Source organism: Pseudopipra pipra, chromosome W, assembly GCF_036250125.1.
Source record: "Pseudopipra pipra isolate bDixPip1 chromosome W, bDixPip1.hap1, whole genome shotgun sequence".
NCBI classification, from domain to species: Eukaryota; Metazoa; Chordata; class Aves; order Passeriformes; family Pipridae; genus Pseudopipra; species Pseudopipra pipra.
The window spans coordinates 13,950,087-13,977,963 of record NC_087580.1 but is presented as its reverse complement, the minus strand read 5'-3'; the positions used below and the strand labels follow the sequence as shown (position 1 = coordinate 13,977,963).

The 27,877-nt window shown below is 51.6% G+C and overlaps 1 long non-coding RNA gene across 1 annotated transcript in view; it reads right to left on the bottom strand.

The window, feature by feature from the left end:
* The window catches only part of LOC135406184 (uncharacterized), a 135,089-nt gene that overhangs the window by 56,498 nt on the left and 50,714 nt on the right, over positions 1–27,877 (bottom strand). The window lies entirely within an intron of this gene.

The following is a 27,877-nucleotide window of genomic DNA, read 5'->3' as shown; positions in this document are numbered from 1 at the left end:
GAGTTACTGCTGGTGCCAAGGGGTTGGTTTAGTGTTGAATTGGCCCAAACCCAGCCTGGTTCCCCAGCCTTCCAACACACATCCTGCTTTTGGAAGCAGAGTTTGACAGATCAGCTGCTCACTGGCCTGGGAATATGTGACTGCTGATCCATCACTGGAGAAGCATAAAAGCCCAGGGCCAACTTTGACAGAGCAGATTCTTCCACAGACTTTGTTGAAGTGTGTGCAGCTTCTGCCGTGAAGCAGGGACAGCTCTTGATGGTCACTGCCCAGGGGGGAAAAGAAAGAGAGAGCTCTGCCTTGATTTATTTCTATCAGACCCCGCCGGGGTCGGACACCGCCGGGATCCTGCCGGGATCGGACACCGCCGGCGGCCCCGGCCCTGCTGGGCTCCATCAGCCTGAGGAATTGCTGCTAAGGAGGGGCCGGGGCTTCCTCTTGGCCTTCGTCTCCCTGGCGCTGGGGCTCGGCTTCTACCTGTGCCAGAAGGTGAGGGGGGTCCCAGGGGGTCGTGTGTCCCCCCAGAGCGTCTGTGCCCCCCCGGGGACCCCCCACCCCGGTGTCACCCCCTTTGCTCTCCCCACAGAGCTCCTGAGCCGCCGGCGGCCGCAGCCCCTCCCCAGGGCCTCAGGCTTAGCCTGGACCCCCCCCCGTCCCCGTGAGGTTTTTGGGGGGGTCGTGTGTCCCCCCTGTCCCTGCTGTCACTCTGCCTCCACCTGGTTGCTCCCAGTGATCCCAGGAAAGCTTCCCAGTTTTCTCCAGTGACAGATCTGGGAGGCAGTGGGGGAGGGGTTTGAAGGAATCCCAAGGATTGGAGCTGAGTTTGGGGGGAGCAGAACCGGCCCCGGGATGGATCGGGAATGGGGACCCCCCTGTGTTCCCCCAATGTCAACTCGCTCTGGGGAGCTTTGGGAGGGCACCTGCCCCTCAATAAAGCACCCAGCACACCCCAAAACGTGCTGGGAACCCCCCTACACTTCCCCAAAGCCCTTCAAGGACCCCCAAACACACTCAAAGCCCACCCAGGACCCCCCCAACCCCTTTTCTGGGGGACTTCTCTGGGCACTGGTGGTGCTGGGAGACCCCCCGGCTGCGGGAGAGGAGCTCTCGGGTGAGTGGGGGGTGGGAGGGGGGTGGTTGGTGGGAAAAGGGGGGTCAGAGGGGATAACGGGGTGGTGGGACCCCAAACTGAGTGGGAGGGGAGTGGGACCCCCCAAAAGTGGAGGGGGAGAGGCACTGAAGTTTGGGGGGTGATGAGAAATGGGTGGGAGAGGTCAGAAGAGTGGGGAAAAGGGGAGGGTGGGACCCCCAAACTGAGCATGAGGGGCTGGGGAGTGGGGGGATGATGTGGAAGGGGTGGGAAGGGGGGCAAAAAGTGGGGGTTGAGACCCCAAAAGTGATCCTGGTTGGGCTGGGGATTGAGGGGACCACGGAAAAGCAGGAGGAACAGGGAGAAGGGTGGAAAAGGAGGGGTGGTCTGGTGGGTCCGGCAGTCCCATGGGGGTCTTTGGAAACCAGGTTTTGGGAAAGGGAGTGGTTCCCCTGAGCTCCCAACTTCCTGTGGGGTGCTGGAGGCTGCTGGATCCAATCTCAGCCTTGAATCTTGTCAACATTTTATATTTAGAGGAATTACAGAGGTGTGACTGAACCACTTTTGTCCCCCAGGTTTTAATGATGGCAAATCAGATCTATTGATAGAAATGAAATTATTTAGGGTTATGATGCCATGGAATGTTGATGCTAAAAAATAACTCCAGGGACACCTCCAGGGACAGGGACTCCACTCTCTCCCTGCCCAGCCCATTCCAAGGCCTGATTACTCTCTTGGGAAAAAATTCCTTCCCAATATCCAACCTAAACCTCCCCTGGCACAGCTCCAGACCCAGCCCTCTTGTCCTACTGCTGCTTCCTGGCAGAACAGCCCCACCCCCACCTGGCTACACCCTCCTGGCAGGGACTTGCAGAGAGTCAGGAGGTCTCCCCTGAGCCTCCTCTTCTCCAGCCTCAACACCCCCAGCTCCCTCAGCCTCTCCTCACACCACTTGTGCTCCACTCCCTTCCCCAGCCTCGCTGCTCTTCTCTGCTCCTGCTCCAGCCCCTCCAGGGCCTTCCTCAGCTCAGGGGCCCAGAGCTGGACACAGCACTCCAGGGGTGGCCTCACCAGCGCTCACTCCAGCCCAACAATCCCTTCCCTGCTCCTGCTGCCACACTCTTCCTCACACAGGCCACCATCCATTGGCCCTCTTGGCCCCCTGGCCACACTCTGCCTCCTCTTCAGCTTCCTGTCCATCCCCACTCCCAGCTCCCTTTCTGCCTGCCTGCTCTCCAGCCACTCTGGCCCCAGCCCAGGGGGCTGACGGGGCTTCTTGTGGCCAAAGGGCAGGACCCAGCCCTTGGCCTGCTTGACCCTCATCCCCTTGCAATCAGCCCATGGATCCAGCTTGGCCAGGTCCCTCTGCAGAGCCCTCCTGCCTTCCAGCACATCAACACACCCCCAGCTTGGTGTCAGCTGCACATTTGCTGATGAAATGCCTGGTTCTGCAGGAGCTGCAGATGCTCAAGGGGCAGCAGGACCAAGTTGGGCCTGGGGGGGCCTGGGGGGCTTTGGGGTGCGGGAGGGTCCTGGGGGAGCTGGGGAGGGGCTTTGGAGATTGGGGGTTTAGATCTGAACAGACCAGGACAGACCAGTAGCTCCTCACTGCTCCCCAGATCTCTCCTGGAGCTGGGTCATGTTGTCATGGGGCACCTAAGCCCCCCCCAGTGCCCTCCCAGTACAGCCCAGTGCCCCCAGTACAGCCCACTGTGTTCCTGTCCAAGGGTGCCGGGCGATCCCTCTTGGGGGGGTTGGAAGGGATTTGAGGGGGGAGCTGGGGGAGATTTGGGGGGATCTGCAGGGGTGGGATGGGAATTTAAGGGGGTTTAGGGTGGCTTTGGGTGCATTTAGGGAAGTTAAAAGAGGTCTTGAGGGCATTGGGGGGTCAAAGGGATCTGTGTGGGGAGGGGATTAAAGGGAAAATGGGGATTAGGGGACATTTGGGGGTGTTAATGGGGCCTGGGGGGGAGAGGAGGGGCTGCACCACGAGCAGCTGAATCCTGAACCCCCCCTCGTATCCCCAAGACCCTCTTGGTGTCCCTAATTCCCCCTTTGACACTCCAAGACAACCCTGGTGTCTCCAGTGTCCCCAGGGCCTCCTCATTGCCATTATTCCCTCCTTGACACCCCCAATTCCACTGGCCCCAAGCCCCTCCTCACTGGCCCCAAACCCCATCCCTGATGTCCCCAACCCTCCATCTCACCCCAGGAGCCCCCCCAGAGCCTCTGACCCCAGAAACGTCCTCCCCTCCACGCTCACAGAAAGGCCAAGGGCATCTGGGGACACCTTGGGGACAGTTGGGGGGCTTTGCAGGGCACTGGGGGATTACTGGGGGATACTGGGACACACTGGGGGGAACCAGGGTGTGGGAGGCGTGTCCAGGGCACAGGGTACGTGCCGGGGCAGAGAAGCCCAAGGGAGCATGCGCCGACACAGGTAACCTCATTGGTTAAAGGAGTCACAGGGTGTTAAAGGATAAAACCGTGCCGAATTTGAAATAAACTCTCTTTGTTCACCATCACACGAGGAGGTGTTTTTCCTTATTATATAAGGACATTTGTGTCTCCTACACATGGCGCACCCGAACTTGGGACTCTTTTAACTTATATTAAGTCAGTTTAGATTATCCTGAACCAGGAAACTCGTGGTAGATTCCGGTTATCGAGTCTATTATTTTGACTCGGGAATCTTTCACCACAAAAAACCAAGACGTCTATAACCCGTTGTCTCAGTGACGTCTGAGAAACGGAAAGTTAGTTTAGGAGCTCCCAAATATTAGGAAAAGTGCACAGGAACGAGAGGAAGAAAGAAGAAAGAAAAAGCCGACAGATCGAAGCGGCCAGAGAGGGCGGCCCTGATTCCGACCCCAAACCTCGCAGACGCCAGAAGAAAAAAAAAGCCGGCAGGCGAACAGCCCAGTCGGAACTGAAACTGCTACACAAAGGAACTCCCAGCCATGTGCTCCGGCACCTGCCTGGAGCTAAGGGAACATAAGATGCTTCGTTTCCATAGCAACCTCACAGAGACATTGAAACATTAACTTTACTGCTAAAATCTTACCATATTCTGAACCAAGACACACACACAAGCAATTACCAAACTTGCAACGCAGGAACAGAAACTCACGGGACATAGAGGGGGGAGGGAGAGGAGCCGTTCGTGATTTAAGTACTGGGTCAGGAACCGGGAGCCCAAAGGATGCAGGTCGGCGGGAAGGGACGGGGCTTGTGACGCGAGATCCCAGCCCATGGCACCACCGCGGGGGGCCCCGTAATGGTGATGGGGGGGTTAACCCAGTTTATTTGCCACCCCATAGCGCGAATGATCGCCGACCACGTGCCCAGGCATGGGTGCCACCATCTTCCCCACCACACGGACCAGACACCGATCCTTCTCTCTGACCCCGGCGCAGCCCCGCCCCACCCACAGACACCAAGGGGAAAGCAACCCCACCCCCTGCCCACCGCCCACCACCACCCCCCCAGGGAACCGGGTTCACTGGAGCCACAGAGGGGGAGGAGGGGGGGGATGGGGAGAAGGAACCAGGGATGGTTCCACCGGGAGGGAACGTGGAGGCGAATGGGGGGAAGTCAGTTAACAGGTGGGAACAATGTCTGGGCAAGGCACTTCAAGTGGGAAGCTTGAATAATATTCAGGCGTGCCCAAACAAATTCAGCCAAAGCCAGTCCCCTCAGCGTCAACCCCTGTATGGGGCTACAGAGAAACTGAGGCCTTTGGTAAGAGAATCTGGTATGTCCTTAACCAATACTCTCAAGTATTTGGAGGCATTGAGTTCCATCTATTTTTTCACCACATATGACTGGAAAGAACTAATGAAAATAGTTCTTAGTGACACCCAATATACAGTCTGGTTAGCTGACTTTCAGAAAAATTGCTCTGCTTATATTAAATACCCACAGGCAGGCGTCACAGCACACCAGTTAAGTGGGGATGCAAATTATAATTCATTAGATACACAATCTAAATACCATAGAGAAATATGCGACGTAGTAGCCAGGCAAGCCCTAATAGCTATGAAAAACACTCTCACTACAAACCAAGATAATTACCTGTTCCCCATTAAAGTGTTACAAGGTTGTACTGAGCCAAATTTGAGATGTTTAGACCAGCTGCAGTCTGCTTTAAACAAGCAAGTTGAATACAATGAAGCCAGAGAGATGCTGTATAAGCAGTTGGCTCTTGAAGAGGGGAATACAAGCTGTGAAAGAGCCTTGCAGACCCCTCCTGCAGGGGAAAATTGCAACATTCCTGAACTGGTTCAACCCTACCAAAGAGTTAGCTCTGAGAAGCACCAACCTGCCTTTTTAGCTGCAGCCTTAGATGCCCAGCTAAGAGTACAAAAAGAAGTCAGACACACAGGTAGTTGTGTTAGATGTGGAGACACTGATCACTCTCAGAAAGATTGCCCCTGGAGACCTCTAATAGCAACATTTCATAAGCACCCTAGCAGCAGGGAATGGACTGAGTTGTACCAAGGGTGCCATAAGCAAGGCAAGAGATAGGTCGCAAGCATTGCACTGCTTGTGGGGGTACTGCTTGCTGTACTCCTTTGTAGCACCACTTTTCATGTGCAAGAGAGGAAACAACTTAAGGCAAGCCACAATATGCCAATAACCAGCCCCCAAAATACCCATGTACTCTGCACCCCCAAGAAAGGGGACAGGTGGAAAACACTGCAAATGTTAAGAGCAGAACACGCAGTCAAAAAACATGCGGAAGCCTTGCAGCTTGGACTGCCCCTACCTATAAAGCTTCCAGCAAATTGGCCACTAGTGGTAACTGGTTCAAAGAACTATTCCTTTACCACCCTTATACACCATGGGGATGCCCAGAGACTTTTCTCTCTCGTCATGGCCACGAACAATGCACAGCCTATGCAAAATCACTGCTGGGCTGTCCCTCCACAGGAGATGCAAAGTAACCTGACAAGGTATCAAACAGCCATGATACATCATTATGCAGAGGACACATTGATAACCACGGCCACAAGAAATGAACTGCCATTCATTGTTACTGCTCTAACCAAAATTGTCCAAGATGCAGATCTTCAGATTGTTTCAGGAAGGATCCAGCAACCACAACTCTGGGCTTGCCCTGGACAGGAATCCACGCAGCAAAAAAGTTCTCCACAGCTGCTACAGCTCGAGGTAAAAAACACTTTATATTTACACGAGTTGCAGAAGCCTCAGGGAGCTGTCAATTGCTTAAAACCTGTTTTAACCATAACCACAAGGGGCCTACACCCTCTCTTTGTATTGCTAAAGGGGAACTCCAACCTAAAGTCTGACAAATCTCTGGCTGCAGAGGCAAACCAAGTGCTAGAAAATTGTACCAAGGTGATACAAGCAGACAAAACAGGAGAAATCCTGAAAGGCAAATCTGCCTAGTCCTAATTCCCAGCAGGTACCGACTTTGCAGTATTGTTCAGTGGGATCAAACTGAGAGAAGCCCACTGTTAGTTCTAGAATGGCTCTTCCTGCCACACACACACCACCTAAAAAATGTGTAAACTGTTAATGAGATGTTTGCAAAGCTTGTCATTAAAGGCAGAGCACGACTGCGGGAATTGGACGGAAGAGATCCTGCCTTTTGTCAACAGTCCAGCTTCAAAGGACAATTTGGATAGGATGCCAGCTGAGGACGCAGGATCCCAAGCTGCCTTGGCAAGTTTGGGTGGTAATATTTCAATCCATCTCCTTAAGCACAGATTGTGGGCAGAAAACGGTAATTTACCTTTAAAAGCCACACCAGATGCAAACCTGAAACAGTAAAAGGTCTCAGAGCCTTCACAGATGCATCCAGGAAAAACACAAAATACTGCAATGTCTTGAATAAATCCTGCCACAGAACAGTGGGAACGAGAACTACAGACCGTGAACCAAGGCTCTGTGCAGGTTCTGGAACTGACTGCCATTCATGTTGCCTTGGGAAAAATTTCTGAACAACCCTTAATGTTGTAACTATGTTTATTATACTATAAGGTTCATACCCCGTCTTGAAACCTAGTTTCTTTGAGATATTGTTAACCCTCACCTGTTGTTTGAAATGCGTTCTGTTTGGTTCCTGTGATTCACAGAAGGTATGATTTCTAAACAATACACACAAATCACATGCTGACAGGTCAGAGCCAATAACTGACAGAAACTGAGAAGCTGCTAAAGCAGCAATGTTTAACACCATACCCAGAGTTCTAGAGCAAACAAAATTGTCTCATTCGTTTTTCCATCAGAATGCACGTTCTCTAAAGAGACAATTCAAAACAACGATTAATAAAGCTCAGACATTATCAGGGCATGCCCACACTGTCAAGAAATCACACCCGTGCCATCTCAGGAAAGCATTAACCCTAGAGAGTTAATGGCAAATGAATTCTAGCAAACAAATATATACATCTCTGAATTGGACATATTGAAATATGTACATGCACATAGATACATATCCACAAAACATAACTGCCACAGCATCCACTGGACAAAATGCAAGAGTGTAAAACACAATGATTTAGTTGCTTAGCAACCTTGGTACTCTAAAATGGATTAACAATAATAATAATACAGCTTTACTTCCTATCAAATAGGAAAATTCTCACGTCACAAGCATTCCACACTAACCCATAAGACAAACAATTATTAAAAAGGCACATCACACATTGAAACACATACTAGATTAAAACAAAAGGGGGGAGAATCTGTGTAGCCAGCAAGAACATCTGTAAAAAGCTATGTATGTTATCAATTTTTGAATTATGACAGTGCTGAAAGAAGCAGGTCTGAAAAGCAGCACAAACCTCAGGCGTTTGTCTCTCCCAAGCCACCTGTCATGGTAAAGGATTTGATTTCAGGACAGTGGACGAGATCCCTAGATTTTGTGACATAGGGAGGGAGCTATGCCTGTGTAGTTATAAGAAAAGAACTTAAGCAGAATTCTTCCAAGTGTATAAAACCAAATTCGAGTACATGCCCACAGCAGCAGGAACCAGAGTAACGCAGAAGTTTGAAAAGAGTTATGTTTATGTTCCAGGTTTACATTAGGAAATGACCAATGTGGTAAGAAGCAGCCTGTAAAATGTGCGTGTATGTTTATGTGTGAGTGAAGGTGGCCACCGATGAATGAAAATGAATGAGAGGAGTGAATGAATGAAAAGAGTTGTTTGACTAGTCAAATATTAAAACACAAAACACCTCACAAAATAACATTACCTCAGCCACAAGGTCACTTTTAAGAAAATTTAGTTTTGCTAAGATTATCCTGTTTTTTAAATAAAGTTTAATTCCCTAGTTATAAAACCCTCAGATTAATAAAAGTTATAAGTTCATACACGGTTAGGTTAAGGCCCTAGGTTAATAAAGTTATTTCTCCAAGTTGCACTACCCTATAGGAATATAAGAAGGTTTTAAAAAGGTTTACAATAGAAGTATAAGAAGCCGAGCAAGCGATGTGCTGGGTCATTGCGAACTTCGGCAGTTTATAATGTTCTGATTGTTTGAATTGTTGTTTGCACTGTTGTTTACACTGTTTTTGTGACTTCTTTTAGATAATTAGGAGAGGGGTGGTGTGGGAAGGCGTGTCTAAGGAACAAGGGATGTGCCGAGGCAGAGAAGCCAAGAGAGCATGCCCCGAGATAGGAAACCTAGTTGGTTAAAGAAGGCACATGGTGTTAAGGAATAAAACCGCGCCGAGTTTGAAATAAAGCCTCTTTGTTCACCATCACACGAGGAGCATTTATTTCCTTGTTATACAAGGACTGCGTCTGCTACAGTTCTCAAATCACAGCCGGGAAATGAGGAACTCGGAGCACAGGTTGACGATGCCCTTGACGCCGAACTGGTCGGCTGCAGCCAGCAAACTCTCAACGTTGTCCTCCGTGATCGGTACTGTCTCAGTGTAGGCGTAATCAATGATGAGACCCATCATTTCAGCTGAAACACCGGGGATTTCATAGACCATCTTGTCTGTGCTGGTAAACAGAGTCCTGAAAACACAGCACTGCTGCATTAAATCCTGTCCTTGGGTCCCCTGTGTTTCCCGAACTCCCAGGGCAACAGTTTAGGCACTGACAGGAGCCCTGCTGGGAGGCCCCATAGTTTATTAATTAATGTTTTACTTGCTGGTTGTTTGAAAAAGGAGATAAAGCCTCTGGCTGGGGACAGGGAGCACCAGGGTGAACGACCCCCATGTTTCCACAGGAATCACAAAATCACAAAATGGCCTGGGTTGGAGGGGACCTTAAGGATTATCCCATTCCAACCCCTGCCATGGGTAGGAACTCCTTCCACTAGACCAGGTTGCTCCAAGCCCCATCCAACCTGGTCTTGGACACTTCCAGAGATGGGGCAGTCACAGCTTCTCTGGGCAACCTGTGCCAGGACCTCACCACCCTCACAGGGAGGAATTTTTTCCAACTATCTAATATAAACCTCTGTCAGTGTGACGCCATTACCCCTTGTCCTGTCACTCCAGGCCCTTGTAAATAAATCCTTGTGTTTCCAATACTGACCTGAAGTAGGTACTTTGACAAGAGAGGATGAGCTTGTGAGCCTTGAATTCCACTCTGTTAACTCTTATGATGACATCACAGAATGTGCCTTCAAGGCGGAGCTCGTTGGCAATGCTCCAATTCCTTCCGCTCATCTCCCTCTCTACGTTGGAGGATGACTTCTTTCTGGTGCTATCTCCCACGCTGCAGTCAGAGGCAGTGGACCTCACTGACGTGTGTGAACACTGGTGTTGCCTGGAAACATCCAGTGCTGAACCCACTCGCTGGCTCTGGATTGTGACCCGTGATGACATCACAACCACAGGGGTGACCCAGGCCCAACATTCCCTGGTTGCCCGGCGCCTTCACTTCCCCTCGGCCCAGGTTCTGCTGAACCCCGGGCCTGCACAATGTTAATGGTTGCTGGGAGCAAAATCGTCTGTGTGATCCCCCAGCATAAGAATAATGAATAATAATAAATAATCCTCAGTATTATTTTGCCAGAGTGTAAAAGTCCCAAAAGGTGGGCACTGACTGCTGCTGAAGTGCCTTGTGCCACCTCACCCAGGAGGAAGCTGAGGCACAGCCCAGCTCCTGTCAGTGCTGAAGTCGCACCCGCTGCCCCTGATTTGTCATTTGAGGTGTGCCAGGGGAGATTTAGTTTGGCTCTTGGGAAAGTTTTTTCCCCAAAAGGGCTGTCCAGCCCTGGCACAGCTGCCCAGGGCAGCAGCGGTGGCGTCCTCATCCCTGTCCAGGTTTAAAAGCCGTGTGGCTCTTGGGGACATGGGTTAGTGGTGGCCTTGGCAGTGCTGGGGGACGGTTCTCTGCGGGCATTTCCCGCACAGGGTTCCGCGACTCCGCGTCCCCGGCGCTGCGGGGCGGTTCAGTGCCGGGCGCCCTTGCCCGCGGCTTCTTTATTGGAATCTTTCCTTTCTGTTTCGCCCTCCCCGCTCGCTGCGGCAGAAACGAAACCGCCGGTCCCGCCCCGCGCTGCTGCGGGCGCCGGGCGGAGGCGCAGCCGGGGCACGGGGGGTCCCCCCGCACCCCCTACCCCGAGCACGCCCCGAGTCCCCCCCGGCCCCGCGGCCGCGTTCCAAGCCCGCCCCCCCGGCCCTGCCCCGTGGCTGCGCGGCCCGGCGGGAGCGGAGCGGGAGCGATGGTGAGCGGGGTCCGCGGGCCGGGAGCCCGGGCTGGGGCAGCGGCGGCCCCGGGGCTGGGCGGGGGAGCGCGGCCAGGAGGGCGCTGGAGGCTCCTCGGTCCCACCAGGGCGGCACCGAGCGGGGTCTCTGCTCTGCCCGCAGGTGCCCGAGCTGGAGAAAGCCACGGTCTGGATCCGGCAGCCCGAGTGAGTGCGGGGGATCCTCCGGACCCTCCGGGAGCAGGGGGTGGCCAAGCTGCAGGGAAGCCCTGCTTCAGCACCACTTGCCCTGGCCGTGGAGCTGCCAGGTGGGCACTGGAGCCCTGTCCCTGCTGACAGCGGCCCCAGGGGGGTTGCCCCCTCCATCCCTCCGTGCCGTGGCCCCTTACCCACGCCGATGCTGCCGTAGCCCAGGTGGGGCCCAGGTGACGCCGCTCGTTCACGCACATGCCCTGCAGACCCCGTCCATGCCGGTGATCAGCCGCCCCACGCCCACCACGCCGGCCACTGTGGCCCCTCGGTCATGGCTGGGGCGAAGGGACAGGCCTGTCAGAGGTGTAAAAAAGGATGAAGCTCCCAAAGCTGCTGGGGGGGGCAGAGTGGGGGGACAGGGCTGCCCCCTCCCCGAGGTGCAGGTAGCCCACCACAGCCCATGAGCCTCTGTGCTGCAGGCAGAATCCACAGCTCAAAAACACGCATCCTGATGGGCTCAGTCCTGCACTGTTGGGGGGCAGCTGCCCCTGCAGCACTGGTCAGGGCTCCAGCTTGACCCTGCACCTCCAGAACCCATCAGCTGCCTCCCCAGGTCTCACCCACAGAGCTGGGCTGAAGGCCAGCAGCTCCCAGGCTTCCTGCTGCTTCCAAACCATTTTGCATATGGCACATTGGAGCTTTGTGCAGCAAGGAGGAAAGACAACGTCCCGGCCTCATTTTTAAACTGCAGATTTGTTTTTATTTTTAGATCTCGAAAAACTCTAAGAAGTAAGTGGAGACATCTCAGGTAAATCGAAGTCCTTAATCCCCTTGTTTCTGTGTCCCCGGTTCTCCCCCTGCTCACGGTGCTGCAAACCAGGGGCTGCCCCAGGCTCGGGTCCCAGCCAGTGTGGGCAGAGCAGGAGGGATGCGGGGCCAAGGGACACTGAGTGGAGCAAAGCCTCTGGGGTAATGAAAGGTTTCTCCACTGCCACGTCTCAAAGTGCTTTAAGTGTTTTCCTGCCTGTGCAGCACAAGCAGATACATGTTCCTGAGTGCAGAACGTCCCACTTAGGGCCAAATCCTGCCTGTGCCCGGGACAGGCTCCCGCACGGCACTGTAGAGCTGAGGGCATGCCAGGCTCCCCGAGGGGCTGGGGGGAGCTGGGGGACACAACAGGGCAGCCGGGCAGGGGCTGGGGGAAGGGGCTGCAGCCTGGGTTGAGGCTTTGCTTGAGGCCCCCCCAGGCTGACACGTGTACAGGGCTCCCCGGGTCCATGTGCTCACCCCAGCATCCATCAAAAGCCTTTCTTGGGGGGGATCTGGGCACTGTCTGGAGCGGGCAGCTGCCTGCCCTGGCCTGGCTGCCCCTGTCCCGGGGCTGGGGGATGCATGCGGGGTCCCCGCAGCTGCCCGCCCGCCCCGGGATGCGGGTGGGGGCTGGAGGAGACATGCAGGGTCCCGCCGCAGCTGCCCCCCGCATGCAGCCGGCACAGAGCCGCGGGCGATACCTGGAGTCAAACTCTTTGCCATCTTTAAAGGTCCCATTGTAGTGCTAGCGAATGAAATCCCCCATCTGCGCCTCCCGCAGGCAGATTTTGGGGATATAGTATCTGTCTATCACCACGTCTTCCCAGCGCCGGGGCCCCCAGGATGCCCAGGAGGAGGAGGAGGAGGAGGACGAGGCAGTGGCTGCCCGGGGCCATGGCCATGACACTGGGGCTGTGGCGGCAGAAGGGCCCAGCGCGGGAAGGCGGAGAAGGGGGGTCTGGGACGCCCCTTCCCTGCCTGGGACGCCCCTTCCCTTCGCTTTCCCTTCCTTCCCTTCCCCTGGGCCAGCCCAGCCCGGCCCTCTTGGAATTTCTGTAGACGTGTCCGGGCCCCATCGCGCTCCCCCCGCGCTCCCCCTCAGTGCCAGGAACAGACACCGCGGGAGAGAACGATCCACGGCGGGAGGGGTTGTTTTATGTCCCCTCTTTTGTTTTCCCTGGGGTAACACAAAACACTCTGTTTCCGTAGAAACCTCACAGAGACATTGAAACAATAACTTTATTGCTAAAATCTTACCATATTCTGAACCCAAACACACGTACAAACTATTACCAAACTTGTAACAGTATCGCCCACCCCCCCCCTCCCCGCCCACACTGCAGATAGCAGCGTAACCCACCAACATTGTAATAGAAACTCACAGAACATACAGGGAGACGGGAGCCGGGAGACCCCGAGTCGCTGGGAAAGAACAAAGCCGAAATGCAAGATCCCCGCCCATGGGATCAATGCAGGGAGCTCTGTCACAGCCATGGGGGACGTGACTCGCTATATTCACTACCCCAAGCTGCAAATGAACAGCGACCCTGTGTCTCAGCGTGGCAGCAGCCATATTCCCTGCCGCACGGACCGGACACTGATCCGTCTTTTCTGGCCCCAGCGCAGCCCCGCCCCACCCACAGACACAAAGGGGAAGGCAACCCCGCCCCCAACCCACCGCCCACCACCACGCCCCCACGGAGACCCGGGTTGAAATAAGGAGGGGGGGAGGAGTGGGGGGATGGGGAAGAGGGAACCCAGATAGTTCCACCGGGGATGGTTCCACCGGGAGGGAACAAAAAGGCAAATGGGGGGAGGTCAGCTAACATGTGGGAACAATGTCTAGACGAGGCACTTCCTGTGGGAAGCTTGAATAATATTCAGGCGTGCCCAAACGATATTAGCCAAAGCCAGTCCCCTCAGCGTCAACCCCTGTATGGGGCTACAGAGAATCTGAGGCATTTGGTAAGAGAATCTGGTATGTCTTTAACCAAAACTTTCAAGTATTTGGAGGCATTGAGTTCCATCTATTTTTTCACCACATATGACTGGAAAGAACTAATGAAAATAGTTCTTAGTGACACCCAATATACAGTCTGGTTAGCTGACTTTCAGAAAAATTGCTCTGCTTATATTAAATACCCACAGACAGGCGTCACAGCACACCAGTTAAGTGGGGATGCAAATTATAATTCATTAGATACACAATCTAAATACCATAGAGAAATATGTGACGTAGTAGCCAGGCAAGCCCTAAAAGCTATGAAAAACACTCTCACTACAAACCAAGATAATTAATTACCTGTTCCCCATTAAAGTGTTACAAGGTTGTACTGAGCCAAATTTGAGATGTTTAGGCCAGCTGCAGTCTGCTTTAAACAAGCAAGTTGAATACAATGAAGCCAGAGAGATGCTGTATAAGCAGTTGGCTCTTGAAGAGGGGAATACAAGCTGTGAAAGAGCCTTGCAGACCCCTCCTGCAGGGGAAAATTGCAACATTCCTGAACTGGTTCAACCCTACCAAAGAGTTAGCTCTGAGAAGCACCAACCTGCCTTTTTAGCTGCAGCCTTAGATGCCCAGCTAAGAGCACAAAAAGAAGTCAGACACACAGGTAGTTGTGTTAGATGTGGAGACACTGATCACTCTCAGAAAGATTGCCCCTGGAGACCTCTAATAGCAACATTTCATAAGCACCCTAGCAGCAGGGAATGGACTGAGTTGTACCAAGGGTGCCATAAGCAAGGCAAGAGATAGGTCACAAGCACTGCACTGCTTGTGGGGGTACTGCTTGCTGTACTCCTTTGTAACACCACTTTTCATGTGCAAGAGAGGAAACAACTTAAGGCAAGCCACAATATGCCAATAACCAGCCCCCAAAATACCCATGTACTCTGCACCCCCAAGAAAGGGGACAGGTGGAAAACACTGCAAATGTTAAGAGCAGAACACGCAGTCAAAAAACATGCGGAAGCCTTGCAGCTTGGACTGCCCCTACCTATAAAGCTTCCAGCAAATTGGCCACTAGTGGTAACTGGTTCAAAGAACTATTCCTTTACCACCCTTATACACCATGGGGATGCCCAGAGACTTTTCTCTCTCGTCATGGCCACGAACAATGCACAGCCTATGCAAAATCACTGCTGGGCTGTCCCTCCTCAGGAGATGCAAAGTAACCCGACAAGGTATCAAACAGCCATGATACATCATTATGCAGAGGACACATTGATAACCACGGCCACAAGAAATGAACTGCCATTCATTGTTACTGCTCTAACCAAAATTGTCCAAGATGCAGATCTTCAGATTGTTTCAGGAAGGATCCAGCAACCACAACTCTGGGCTTGCCCTGGACAGGAATCCACGCAGCAAAAAAGTTCTCCACAGCTGCTACAGCTCGAGGTAAAAAACACTTTATATTTACACGAGTTGCAGAAGCCTCAGGGAGCTGTCAATTGCTTAAAACCTGTTTTAACCATAACCACAAGGGGCCTACACCCTCTCTTTGTATTGCTAAAGGGGAACTCCAACCTAAAGTCTGACAAATCTCTGGCTGCAGAGGCAAACCAAGTGCTAGAAAATTGTACCAAGGTGATACAAGCAGACAAAACAGGAGAAATCCTGAAAGGCAAATCTGCCTAGTCCTAATTCCCAGCAGGTACCGACTTTGCAGTATTGTTCAGTGGGATCAAACTGAGAGAAGCCCACTGTTAGTTCTAGAATGGCTCTTCCTGCCACACACACACCACCTAAAAAATGTGTAAACTGTTAATGAGATGTTTGCAAAGCTTGTCATTAAAGGCAGAGCACGACTGCGGGAATTGGACGGAAGAGATCCTGCCTTTTGTCAACAGTCCAGCTTCAAAGGACAATTTGGATAGGATGCCAGCTGAGGACGCAGGATCCCAAGCTGCCTTGGCAAGTTTGGGTGGTAATATTTCAATCCATCTCCTTAAGCACAGATTGTGGGCAGAAAACGGTAATTTACCTTTAAAAGCCACACCAGATGCAAACCTGAAACAGTAAAAGGTCTCAGAGCCTTCACAGATGCATCCAGGAAAAACACAAAATACTGCAATGTCTTGAATAAATCCTGCCACAGAACAGTGGGAATGAGAACTACAGACCGTGAACCAAGGCTCTGTGCAGGTTCTGGAACTGACTGCCATTCATGTTGCCTTGGGAAAAATTTCTGAACAACCCTTAATGTTGTAACTATGTTTATTATACTATAAGGTTCATACCCCGTCTTGAAACCTAGTTTCTTTGAGATATTGTTAACCCTCACCTGTTGTTTGAAATGCGTTCTGTTTGGTTCCTGTGATTCACAGAAGGTATGATTTCTAAACAATACACACAAATCACATGCTGACAGGTCAGAGCCAATAACTGACAGAAACTGAGAAGCTGCTAAAGCAGCAATGTTTAACACCATACCCAGAGTTCTAGAGCAAACAAAATTGTCTCATTCGTTTTTCCATCAGAATGCACGTTCTCTAAAGAGACAATTCAAAACAACGATTAATAAAGCTCAGACATTATCAGGGCATGCCCACACTGTCAAGAAATCACACCCGTGCCATCTCAGGAAAGCATTAACCCTAGAGAGTTAATGGCAAATGAATTCTAGCAAACAAATATATACATCTCTGAATTGGACATATTGAAATATGTACATGCACATAGATACATATCCACAAAACATAACTGCCACAGCATCCACTGGACAAAATGCAAGAGTGTAAAACACAATGATTTAGTTGCTTAGCAACCTTGGTACTCTAAAATGGATTAACAATAATAATAATACAGCTTTACTTCCTATCAAATAGGAAAATTCTCACGTCACAAGCATTCCACACTAACCCATAAGACAAACAATTATTAAAAAGGCACATCACACATTGAAACACATACTAGATTAAAACAAAAGGGGGGAGAATCTGTGTAGCCAGCAAGAACATCTGTAAAAAGCTATGTATGTTATCAATTTTTGAATTATGACAGTGCTGAAAGAAGCAGGTCTGAAAAGCAGCACAAACCTCAGGCGTTTGTCTCTCCCAAGCCACCTGTCATGGTAAAGGATTTGATTTCAGGACAGTGGACGAGATCCCTAGATTTTGTGACATAGGGAGGGAGCTATGCCTGTGTAGTTATAAGAAAAGAACTTAAGCAGAATTCTTCCAAGTGTATAAAACCAAATTCGAGTACATGCCCACAGCAGCAGGAACCAGAGTAACGCAGAAGTTTGAAAAGAGTTATGTTTATGTTCCAGGTTTACATTAGGAAATGACCAATGTGGTAAGAAGCAGCCTGTAAAATGTGCGTGTATGTTTATGTGTGAGTGAAGGTGGCCACCGATGAATGAAAATGAATGAGAGGAGTGAATGAATGAAAAGAGTTGTTTGACTAGTCAAATATTAAAACACAAAACACCTCACAAAATAACATTACCTCAGCCACAAGGTCACTTTTAAGAAAATTTAGTTTTGCTAAGATTATCCTGTTTTTTAAATAAAGTTTAATTCCCTAGTTATAAAACCCTCAGATTAATAAAAGTTATAAGTTCATACACGGTTAGGTTAAGGCCCTAGGTTAATAAAGTTATTTCTCCAAGTTGCACTACCCTATAGGAATATAAGAAGGTTTTAAAAAGGTTTACAATAGAAGTATAAGAAGCCGAGCAAGCGATGTGCTGGGTCATTGCGAGCTTCGGCAGTTTATAATGTTCTGATTGTTTGAATTGTTGTTTGCACTGTTGTTTACACTGTTTTTGTGACTTCTTTTAGATAATTAGGAGAGGGGTGGTGTGGGAAGGCGTGTCTAAGGAACAAGGGATGTGCCGAGGCAGAGAAGCCAAGAGAGCATGCCCCGAGATAGGAAACCTAGTTGGTTAAAGAAGGCACATGGTGTTAAGGAATAAAACCGCGCCGAGTTTGAAATAAAGCCTCTTTGTTCACCATCACACGAGGAGCATTTATTTCCTTGTTATACAAGGACTGCGTCTGCTACAGTTCTCGAATCACAGCCGGGAAATGAGGAACTCGGAGCACAGGTTGACGATGCCCTTGACGCCGAACTGGTCGGCTGCAGCCAGCAAACTCTCAACGTTGTCCTCCGTGATCGGTACTGTCTCAGTGTAGGCGTAATCAATGATGAGACCCATCATTTCAGCTGAAACACCGGGGATTTCATAGACCATCTTGTCTGTGCTGGTAAACAGAGTCCTGAAAACACAGCACTGCTGCATTAAATCCTGTCCTTGGGTCCCCTGTGTTTCCCGAACTCCCAGGGCAACAGTTTAGGCACTGACAGGAGCCCTGCTGGGAGGCCCCATAGTTTATTAATTAATGTTTTACTTGCTGGTTGTTTGAAAAAGGAGATAAAGCCTCTGGCTGGGGACAGGGAGCACCAGGGTGAACGACCCCCATGTTTCCACAGGAATCACAAAATCACAAAATGGCCTGGGTTGGAGGGGACCTTAAGGATTATCCCATTCCAACCCCTGCCATGGGTAGGAACTCCTTCCACTAGACCAGGTTGCTCCAAGCCCCATCCAACCTGGTCTTGGACACTTCCAGAGATGGGGCAGTCACAGCTTCTCTGGGCAACCTGTGCCAGGACCTCACCACCCTCACAGGGAGGAATTTTTTCCAACTATCTAATATAAACCTCTGTCAGTGTGACGCCATTACCCCTTGTCCTGTCACTCCAGGCCCTTGTAAATAAATCCTTGTGTTTCCAATACTGACCTGAAGTAGGTACTTTGACAAGAGAGGATGAGCTTGTGAGCCTTGAATTCCACTCTGTTAACTCTTATGATGACATCACAGAATGTGCCTTCAAGGCGGAGCTCGTTGGCGATGCTCCAATTCCTTCCGCTCATCTCCCTCTCTACGTTGGAGGATGACTTCTTTCTGGTGCTATCTCCCACGCTGCAGTCAGAGGCAGTGGACCTCACTGACGTGTGTGAACACTGGTGTTGCCTGGAAACATCCAGTGCTGAACCCACTCGCTGGCTCTGGATTGTGACCCGTGATGACATCACAACCACAGGGGTGACCCAGGCCCAACATTCCCTGGTTGCCCGGCGCCTTCACTTCCCCTCGGCCCAGGTTCTGCTGAACCCCGGGCCTGCACAATGTTAATGGTTGCTGGGAGCAAAATCGTCTGTGTGATCCCCCAGCATAAGAATAATGAATAATAATAAATAATCCTCAGTATTATTTTGCCAGAGTGTAAAAGTCCCAAAAGGTGGGCACTGACTGCTGCTGAAGTGCCTTGTGCCACCTCACCCAGGAGGAAGCTGAGGCACAGCCCAGCTCCTGTCAGTGCTGAAGTCGCACCCACTGCCCCTGATTTGTCATTTGAGGTGTGCCAGGGGAGATTTAGTTTGGCTCTTGGGAAAGTTTTTTCCCCAAAAGGGCTGTCCAGCCCTGGCACAGCTGCCCAGGGCAGCAGCGGTGGCGTCCTCATCCCTGTCCAGGTTTAAAAGCCGTGTGGCTCTTGGGGACATGGGTTAGTGGTGGCCTTGGCAGTGCTGGGGGACGGTTCTCTGCGGGCATTTCCCGCACAGGGTTCCGCGACTCCGCGTCCCCGGCGCTGCGGGGCGGTTCAGTGCCGGGCGCCCTTGCCCGCGGCTTCTTTATTGGAATCTTTCCTTTCTGTTTCGCCCTCCCCGCTCGCTGCGGCAGAAACGAAACCGCCGGTCCCGCCCCGCGCTGCTGCGGGCGCCGGGCGGAGGCGCAGCCGGGGCACGGGGGGTCCCCCCGCACCCCCTACCCCGAGCACGCCCCGAGTCCCCCCCGGCCCCGCGGCCGCGTTCCGGTCCCGCCCCCCCGGCCCCGCCCCGCGGCTGCGCGGCCCGGCGGGAGCGGAGCGGGAGCGATGGTGAGCGGGGTCCGCGGGCCGGGAGCCCGGGCTGGGGCAGCGGCGGCCCCGGGGCTGGGCGGGGGAGCGCGGCCAGGAGGGCGCTGGAGGCTCCTCGGTCCCACCAGGGCGGCACCGAGCGGGGTCTCTGCTCTGCCCGCAGGTGCCCGAGCTGGAGAAAGCCACGGTCTGGATCCGGCAGCCCGAGTGAGTGCGGGGGATCCTCCGGACCCTCCGGGAGCAGGGGGTGGCCAAGCTGCAGGGAAGCCCTGCTTCAGCACCACTTGCCCTGGCCGTGGAGCTGCCAGGTGGGCACTGGAGCCCTGTCCCTGCTGACAGCGGCCCCAGGGGGGTTGCCCCCTCCATCCCTCCGTGCCGTGGCCCCTTACCCACGCCGATGCTGCCGTAGCCCAGGTGGGGCCCAGGTGACGCCGCTCGTTCACGCACATGCCCTGCAGACCCCGTCCATGCCGGTGATCAGCCGCCCCACGCCCACCACGCCGGCCACTGTGGCCCCTCGGTCATGGCTGGGGCGAAGGGACAGGCCTGTCAGAGGTGTAAAAAAGGATGAAGCTCCCAAAGCTGCTGGGGGGGGCAGAGTGGGGGGACAGGGCTGCCCCCTCCCCGAGGTGCAGGTAGCCCACCACAGCCCATGAGCCTCTGTGCTGCAGGCAGAATCCACAGCTCAAAAACACGCATCCTGATGGGCTCAATCCTGCACTGTTGGGGGGCAGCTGCCCCTGCAGCACTGGTCAGGGCTCCAGCTTGACCCTGCACCTCCAGAACCCATCAGCTGCCTCCCCAGGTCTCACCCACAGAGCTGGGCTGAAGGCCAGCAGCTCCCAGGCTTCCTGCTGCTTCCAAACCATTTTGCATATGGCACATTGGAGCTTTGTGCAGCAAGGAGGAAAGACAACGTCCCGGCCTCATTTTTAAACTGCAGATTTGTTTTTATTTTTAGATCTCGAAAAACTCTAAGAAGTAAGTGGAGACATCTCAGGTAAATCGAAGTCCTTAATCCCCTTGTTTCTGTGTCCCCGGTTCTCCCCCTGCTCACGGTGCTGCAAACCAGGGGCTGCCCCAGGCTCGGGTCCCAGCCAGTGTGGGCAGAGCAGGAGGGATGCGGGGCCAAGGGACACTGAGTGGAGCAAAGCCTCTGGGGTAATGAAAGGTTTCTCCACTGCCACGTCTCAAAGTGCTTTAAGTGTTTTCCTGCCTGTGCAGCACAAGCAGATACATGTTCCTGAGTGCAGAACGTCCCACTTAGGGCCAAATCCTGCCTGTGCCCGGGACAGGCTCCCGCACGGCACTGTAGAGCTGAGGGCATGCCAGGCTCCCCGAGGGGCTGGGGGGAGCTGGGGGACACAACAGGGCAGCCGGGCAGGGGCTGGGGGAAGGGGCTGCAGCCTGGGTTGAGGCTTTGCTTGAGGCCCCCCCAGGCTGACACGTGTACAGGGCTCCCCGGGTCCATGTGCTCACCCCAGCATCCATCAAAAGCCTTTCTTGGGGGGGATCTGGGCACTGTCTGGAGCGGGCAGCTGCCTGCCCTGGCCTGGCTGCCCCTGTCCCGGGGCTGGGGGATGCATGCGGGGTCCCCGCAGCTGCCCGCCCGCCCCGGGATGCGGGTGGGGGCTGGAGGAGACATGCAGGGTCCCGCCGCAGCTGCCCCCCGCATGCAGCCGGCACAGAGCCGCGGGCGATACCTGGAGTCAAACTCTTTGCCATCTTTAAAGGTCCCATTGTAGTGCTAGCGAATGAAATCCCCCATCTGCGCCTCCCGCAGGCAGATTTTGGGGATATAGTATCTGTCTATCACCACGTCTTCCCAGCGCCGGGGCCCCCAGGATGCCCAGGAGGAGGAGGAGGAGGAGGACGAGGCAGTGGCTGCCCGGGGCCATGGCCATGACACTGGGGCTGTGGCGGCAGAAGGGCCCAGCGCGGGAAGGCGGAGAAGGGGGGTCTGGGACGCCCCTTCCCTGCCTGGGACGCCCCTTCCCTTCGCTTTCCCTTCCTTCCCTTCCCCTGGGCCAGCCCAGCCCGGCCCTCTTGGAATTTCTGTAGACGTGTCCGGGCCCCATCGCGCTCCCCCCGCGCTCCCCCTCAGTGCCAGGAACAGACACCGCGGGAGAGAACGATCCACGGCGGGAGGGGTTGTTTTATGTCCCCTCTTTTGTTTTCCCTGGGGTAACACAAAACACTCTGTTTCCGTAGAAACCTCACAGAGACATTGAAACAATAACTTTATTGCTAAAATCTTACCATATTCTGAACCCAAACACACGTACAAACTATTACCAAACTTGTAACAGTATCGCCCACCCCCCCCCTCCCCGCCCACACTGCAGATAGCAGCGTAACCCACCAACATTGTAATAGAAACTCACAGAACATACAGGGAGACGGGAGCCGGGAGACCCCGAGTCGCTGGGAAAGAACAAAGCCGAAATGCAAGATCCCCGCCCATGGGATCAATGCAGGGAGCTCTGTCACAGCCATGGGGGACGTGACTCGCTATATTCACTACCCCAAGCTGCAAATGAACAGCGACCCTGTGTCTCAGCGTGGCAGCAGCCATATTCCCTGCCGCACGGACCGGACACTGATCCGTCTTTTCTGGCCCCAGCGCAGCCCCGCCCCACCCACAGACACAAAGGGGAAGGCAACCCCGCCCCCAACCCACCGCCCACCACCACGCCCCCACGGAGACCCGGGTTGAAATAAGGAGGGGGGGAGGAGTGGGGGGATGGGGAAGAGGGAACCCAGATAGTTCCACCGGGGATGGTTCCACCGGGAGGGAACAAAAAGGCAAATGGGGGGAGGTCAGCTAACATGTGGGAACAATGTCTAGACGAGGCACTTCCTGTGGGAAGCTTGAATAATATTCAGGCGTGCCCAAACGATATTAGCCAAAGCCAGTCCCCTCAGCGTCAACCCCTGTATGGGGCTACAGAGAATCTGAGGCATTTGGTAAGAGAATCTGGTATGTCTTTAACCAAAACTTTCAAGTATTTGGAGGCATTGAGTTCCATCTATTTTTTCACCACATATGACTGGAAAGAACTAATGAAAATAGTTCTTAGTGACACCCAATATACAGTCTGGTTAGCTGACTTTCAGAAAAATTGCTCTGCTTATATTAAATACCCACAGACAGGCGTCACAGCACACCAGTTAAGTGGGGATGCAAATTATAATTCATTAGATACACAATCTAAATACCATAGAGAAATATGTGACGTAGTAGCCAGGCAAGCCCTAAAAGCTATGAAAAACACTCTCACTACAAACCAAGATAATTAATTACCTGTTCCCCATTAAAGTGTTACAAGGTTGTACTGAGCCAAATTTGAGATGTTTAGGCCAGCTGCAGTCTGCTTTAAACAAGCAAGTTGAATACAATGAAGCCAGAGAGATGCTGTATAAGCAATTGGCTCTTGAAGAGGGGAATACAAGCTGTGAAAGAGCCTTGCAGACCCCTCCTGCAGGGGAAAATTGCAACATTCCTGAACTGGTTCAACCCTACCAAAGAGTTAGCTCTGAGAAGCACCAACCTGCCTTTTTAGCTGCAGCCTTAGATGCCCAGCTAAGAGTACAAAAAGAAGTCAGACACACAGGTAGTTGTGTTAGATGTGGAGACACTGATCACTCTCAGAAAGATTGCCCCTGGAGACCTCTAATAGCAACATTTCATAAGCACCCTAGCAGCAGGGAATGGACTGAGTTGTACCAAGGGTGCCATAAGCAAGGCAAGAGATAGGTCGCAAGCATTGCACTGCTTGTGGGGGTACTGCTTGCTGTACTCCTTTGTAGCACCACTTTTCATGTGCAAGAGAGGAAACAACTTAAGGCAAGCCACAATATGCCAATAACCAGCCCCCAAAATACCCATGTACTCTGCACCCCCAAGAAAGGGGACAGGTGGAAAACACTGCAAATGTTAAGAGCAGAACACGCAGTCAAAAAACATGCGGAAGCCTTGCAGCTTGGACTGCCCCTACCTATAAAGCTTCCAGCAAATTGGCCACTAGTGGTAACTGGTTCAAAGAACTATTCCTTTACCACCCTTATACACCATGGGGATGCCCAGAGACTTTTCTCTCTCGTCATGGCCACGAACAATGCACAGCCTATGCAAAATCACTGCTGGGCTGTCCCTCCTCAGGAGATGCAAAGTAACCTGACAAGGTATCAAACAGCCATGATACATCATTATGCAGAGGACACATTGATAACCACGGCCACAAGAAATGAACTGCCATTCATTGTTACTGCTCTAACCAAAATTGTCCAAGATGCAGATCTTCAGATTGTTTCAGGAAGGATCCAGCAACCACAACTCTGGGCTTGCCCTGGACAGGAATCCACGCAGCAAAAAAGTTCTCCACAGCTGCTACAGCTCGAGGTAAAAAACACTTTATATTTACACGAGTTGCAGAAGCCTCAGGGAGCTGTCAATTGCTTAAAACCTGTTTTAACCATAACCACAAGGGGCCTACACCCTCTCTTTGTATTGCTAAAGGGGAACTCCAACCTAAAGTCTGACAAATCTCTGGCTGCAGAGGCAAACCAAGTGCTAGAAAATTGTACCAAGGTGATACAAGCAGACAAAACAGGAGAAATCCTGAAAGGCAAATCTGCCTAGTCCTAATTCCCAGCAGGTACCGACTTTGCAGTATTGTTCAGTGGGATCAAACTGAGAGAAGCCCACTGTTAGTTCTAGAATGGCTCTTCCTGCCACACACACACCACCTAAAAAATGTGTAAACTGTTAATGAGATGTTTGCAAAGCTTGTCATTAAAGGCAGAGCACGACTGCGGGAATTGGACGGAAGAGATCCTGCCTTTTGTCAACAGTCCAGCTTCAAAGGACAATTTGGATAGGATGCCAGCTGAGGACGCAGGATCCCAAGCTGCCTTGGCAAGTTTGGGTGGTAATATTTCAATCCATCTCCTTAAGCACAGATTGTGGGCAGAAAACGGTAATTTACCTTTAAAAGCCACACCAGATGCAAACCTGAAACAGTAAAAGGTCTCAGAGCCTTCACAGATGCATCCAGGAAAAACACAAAATACTGCAATGTCTTGAATAAATCCTGCCACAGAACAGTGGGAATGAGAACTACAGACCGTGAACCAAGGCTCTGTGCAGGTTCTGGAACTGACTGCCATTCATGTTGCCTTGGGAAAAATTTCTGAACAACCCTTAATGTTGTAACTATGTTTATTATACTATAAGGTTCATACCCCGTCTTGAAACCTAGTTTCTTTGAGATATTGTTAACCCTCACCTGTTGTTTGAAATGCGTTCTGTTTGGTTCCTGTGATTCACAGAAGGTATGATTTCTAAACAATACACACAAATCACATGCTGACAGGTCAGAGCCAATAACTGACAGAAACTGAGAAGCTGCTAAAGCAGCAATGTTTAACACCATACCCAGAGTTCTAGAGCAAACAAAATTGTCTCATTCGTTTTTCCATCAGAATGCACGTTCTCTAAAGAGACAATTCAAAACAACGATTAATAAAGCTCAGACATTATCAGGGCATGCCCACACTGTCAAGAAATCACACCCGTGCCATCTCAGGAAAGCATTAACCCTAGAGAGTTAATGGCAAATGAATTCTAGCAAACAAATATATACATCTCTGAATTGGACATATTGAAATATGTACATGCACATAGATACATATCCACAAAACATAACTGCCACAGCATCCACTGGACAAAATGCAAGAGTGTAAAACACAATGATTTAGTTGCTTAGCAACCTTGGTACTCTAAAATGGATTAACAATAATAATAATACAGCTTTACTTCCTATCAAATAGGAAAATTCTCACGTCACAAGCATTCCACAATAACCTATAAGACAAGCACATCACACATTGAAACACATACTAGATAAAAACAAAAAGGGGGAGAATCTGTGTAGCCTGCAAGAACATCTGTAAAAAGCTATGTATGTTATCAGTTTTTTAAATTGTGACAGCACTGAAAAGCATAAGTATGAAAAGCAACATAAACCCCAGGCTTGTGCCTCTCCCGAACCACCGGTCGTGGTTAGGAACTTGATTTCAGGACAGTGGACGAGATCCCTAGATTTTGTGACAGGGGGAGGGAGCTATGCCTGTGTAGCTACAAGAAAAGAACTTAAGCAGATTTCTTCCAGGTGTGTAAAATCCTATTCAGGTACACGACCACAGCAGCAGGAACCAGAGTAACGCAGAAGTTTAAAAAGAGTTATGTTTATGTTTCAGGTTTACATTAAGGAATGACCAATGTGGTAAAAAGCAGTCTGTAAAATGTGTGTGTGTGAGTGAAGGTGGCCACCGATGAATGAAAATGAATGAAAAGAGTGAATGAATGAAAAGAGTTGTTTGACTGGTCAAATATTAAAACACAAAACACCTCACAAAATAACATTACCTCAGCCACAAGGTTGCTTTTAAGAAAATTTAGTTTTGCTAAGATTATCCTGTTTTTTAAATAAAGTTGAATTCCCTAGTTATAAAACCCCTCAGATTAATAAAGGTTGTAAGTTTATCCACGGTTGGCCTAAGGCCCCTAAGTTAATAAAGTTATTTCTCCAAGTTGCACTACCCTTTAGGAATATAAGAAAGTTTTATAAGGTTTACCATAGAAGTATAAGAAACCAAGCAAGCGATGTGCTGGGTCATTGCAAACCTTGGTAGTTTACAATGTACTGTTTTGATTGTATACACTGTTGTTGTTTTGCACTGTTTTTGTGACTTCTTTAGATAATTAAGAGCAGGGTGATGTGGGAGGCGTGTCCAAGGCACAGAGGACGTGCCGGGGCAGAGGAGCCCAGGGGACCATGCGCCGACATAGGTAACCTCATTGGCTAAAGAAGTCACATGGTGTAAAAGGATAAAACCACACCGAATTTGAAATAAAGCTCTTTTTGTCTCAGCACCACACGAGGAGCAGTTATTCCTTGTTACACAAGGACTTTGCGTCCCCTACAGGGTGAGTGGCTTGGCGTCGGCTGAGGAGCTCTGGCTGTACGAGTTCAGGTTGATATAGTCAAGAGACTCGAGAAATTTAGGGTTGCAAGGAAATAAAGAATTTATTGAAGAACAAATAAGCAAAACGGCGAGCCGGGCGATCGGAGGAAGCCCCTTGTTCCTGCCACGGTCCGCAAAAGGGAACAACAGGGCAGCACTTCTTATACCCTTTCACAACCACCTCCCCCCAATGTCACGTCATCTGTCCATTGACTCCAGTTCCGCGGGTTAGATTCTGTTTGGTTCCCCTTTCACGGGCTGTAGTGGTTTGAACCAGATTTTCCCCCAGAGGCTAAGAAAGTGGTAACCCCCGAGGGGTGGTGGCACTTGAGCTTTGAACCAATCTGCGCTCCTGCAAAATGTAAACATACCACAAGCAAACGGAAGAGAAGAGTTGTAGTTTTGTTGTTGTAGGAGAGGTAGCCATGTTGTGAGCCACGAGGAAGGGGCTCGGAGCCCCTTGGAGGGCTCTGGCCCCCTCCCGACCCCCGGCTGGGGGGACTGCAGAGACTTGGAACAGTGTTAGACTGTTTGTAGTTAAGCTGGGAGATGTTTTCTCCACTGTGAGTGAGCAGAGACAGCAGCAGCAGACGCAGCGTCCAGAGACTCTGGCAGAGAGCCAGGACAGATAAGAACTGAACCGGAGAAGCAGCAGAGACATGCAGCTGAGTAAGGGAGACACCGAGTTGTCCCGGAGAGCCGAGAAGGAGAGTCAGCAGCAGAGCTACAGAGCTTTGGGGGTAAGAACTGAACCAAACCCCCCAAACTCCTTTGAGACCTCCGGGAAAGGAGGGACATGGACTCCTATTTTGGAGAGTAGTTTTGGATGTGCAGCACCAGAGGGAGAGGAGCTGAGAAGCTCACAGGTGTCCTGAAGCTGGATCGGGACAGAAAAGGAATGTGGGGGGAGTTGACCTTGGCCCCCCCGCTGCTGCTGACAAGCCTGGCAGCCTGGAACAGAGCACAGGAGCTCTGGTAGAACTCTTGAGGCAAAGGCTTGCAACTGAATGCTGCCCAAGATGTTCTGACTCAGGGGTGAATCCCCTGAGGAAGGGACTTTCACGAAGATGCCCCTGCATTTCGTGATATGCCTGTGGTGAAGCCAGCCTTGTCCCTGCTGGCAGTCCACAGATGAGGCCTTTGCTTGGAGTCGAAGGAGAGCCAAGAGGGGTGAAAGGAGACCCCCTGTGTCTTGAAGACCCTTCGTTTGGAGACGACGGGCCAAGGGGCTTGGAGACCCTCTTGTGTGT